The following is a 2,405-nucleotide window of genomic DNA, read 5'->3' as shown; positions in this document are numbered from 1 at the left end:
AAACCATCTGGATTGGGTTCAGGTCAGGTGACTGTGGAGGACAGCTCATTTTTTGTTAAGTACATAAAACTCCACACGTGTTCATTCATAGTTTTGATGCTTTCAGTGAGAGTCTACAATGTAAATAGTCATGATCAAATAAAGAAAACTCATTGAAAAAGAGAAGGTGTGTCCAAACATTTGGCCTGTACTGTACCTGGATCTTTATGAACTGTGAAATTTGAGGTTGATGTTCACTAATGCCGGTTTTGTTCATTTCTTTATTGAATTAAATGAGATATTAGTAAATATCTTACATGGGTATAGGCAGCATATTCAAGTAATACTGAATTAGTCATATAATTCCATTACTTTCTGTATGATTTATTGATTAACCGAGAAACAAAGTACTGTGCATTGTACACGATAAAAAAAAACACTAAATGCAGTATGGCCAAATGGATGTGACATTATAGCACTGTTTACAGCAACAAAAAGTAAAAACGTTTTAAATAGGTCAAGGTTCAGAATCACTGCACTATATGAACAAAAGTATAAGTATATATTATACCAACCAGATGTTCCAATGACATCCTATTCTAAACCCATAAACGTTAATATGCAGTTGGTTGGAACACCAACAGTAGCTTTTGTGACGTCTCATTCTAACTCTATAGTCATTAATATGGAGTACCACCCCTTTCAGCTACAAATTTTGCACAAGAGTATTGGGACTCCACATCTATCAGTGACTGAGCATCTGTGGTTCCAAAATGCTTCCATTTTTCAATAATACCACCTAGGGGTGTGCGATATGACGATTACAGATGGTGAAGTATTATAAAGTGTCTATGTAACCCACATTTTAACAGTAAAGAGTTACATTTTCCTGGAGCAGGGAAACACAGCCCCACCCAGGAGCTGCTGAGGAAAAAATAAAAGAGCTCTGCATGCTGATTGGAGCAGGCTGCTGTGTTGGTAGTGGCAGCGAATCGGGACTGAGCAATTAGCTGCCCCGCCTTCATCACTGCTGCAGTTCCAGTCCCCTTCCCCCCTTCTCTCTCTTTTCTCTGGTGCTGTGGAGGACTGGAGTAGTCTGGAGCCTGGAAGCTGCTTAAAAATAAAAACTGTGAGAAATAGTTTAAAAAGCTTATAAAAGTGGCTAAAACCCAGTGAGATAGGAGGCTGCAAACCCCCCAATTTCAGTGAAGCTGCGGGGAAGTGAACGGAAAGGCAGTAAATGGTGAGCTAACCATGTGCTCAGTAGCTAGCTAACCATGTGGTTCTCTGTACATTATCTGTATAATACTTGATTTATAGCAGTTAATATAAGCTAATAACAAAAAAAAATACTTTAAATTGGTTAATAAGTTGATAAGATAAGTTGGTTTTAATTAAGTTTAAGCTAAAACACGGTGCTAATTGAGTGAAATGTTTTTACTCCTAGCTGTTACTAACTAGAGCTGGTGAGAAGACCCAGCAGAGATTCCAGTTCATTCCAGAGGTAAATCTTTTCCTGTGTTCTAAAAAAAAAGGGTTTTATTAAAAAGTATTTTTGAACAGACAGAGCCCAAACAATTAATTAATTTTATATATATAAAAAAAAACGTTTATTTACATTTATGTATGTTGTGGGTAGACACATATACATTTATTTACACAGAGGTTAAAACCTGAAAAAAGAAGGTTGTTAAGTTTAATATATGTACATAAAAATTGTTAATACTTACCTGTTGATGTTCTGAACCTGTGAAAGAAAATATTAATTATTATAATTATTATTTATGTTGATGTATGTATTTTTTTATTGTGTTAAGAAAGTGCTTGTGAAAAATAATTAATTAAGTAGGGATTTAGCCCCCTCTAGCTAAATTTATTAAAATTGCTACATTACCTGTTTTATTTAAACAGGTCAGGTTTTTTTGTTGGGGACCATCAGAGCCTGGGGAGACAGAGTCTGGTGGATCTTTGAAAAAGTAGATGGCGAGCCACCCAAAGAGTGAAACTGGTGAAGTAACAGGATAAAAGATTAAAAGACTTTCTAGTTTTGTTTTTCTAACAAGCACCAGCACTTTTATTACTTTTGTTTATTCATTTATTTGTTTTCCGAGTTTTCTGAATTGTATATGGGTTTTGTGTTTTGTTATTTCATTTGATATAAAGTGATATAGGTGATAAAGGGTTAAAACAGATATAAGTCATATTAAACAAACAAGAGATAATCCTAGCTGTCTTAAATAATAATAACCAATTACATCTAAAACCAAGATAATTAATACATCCTAAACTATAATAATTTGATTAATTAAGCATAATTGAGTACAATAATTATAATAATAATAATAATAACAATAATAATTAATTTAAATAAACTAACCAAGTTATATAAAATTACAACCGAGGTTAAACCCAAACCTAAATAATTT

At 33.5% G+C, this 2,405-nt stretch overlaps 1 long non-coding RNA gene across 1 annotated transcript; it reads left to right on the top strand.

Moving 5' to 3' along the window:
* Positions 1-847: 847 nt before the first annotated feature.
* On the top strand, positions 848-1,978 carry LOC125802988 (uncharacterized). The gene is made up of 3 exons (XR_007440039.1): positions 848-1,222; positions 1,427-1,483; positions 1,891-1,978. It is a non-coding gene; the product is annotated as an uncharacterized LOC125802988 (long non-coding RNA).
* Positions 1,979-2,405: the final 427 nt, after the last annotated feature.

Source organism: Astyanax mexicanus, chromosome 7, assembly GCF_023375975.1.
Source record: "Astyanax mexicanus isolate ESR-SI-001 chromosome 7, AstMex3_surface, whole genome shotgun sequence".
Taxonomy (NCBI): Eukaryota; Metazoa; Chordata; class Actinopteri; order Characiformes; family Acestrorhamphidae; genus Astyanax; species Astyanax mexicanus.
Note: the sequence above shows the minus strand (reverse complement) of the source record. Positions and strands in the feature narration are given on the sequence as shown.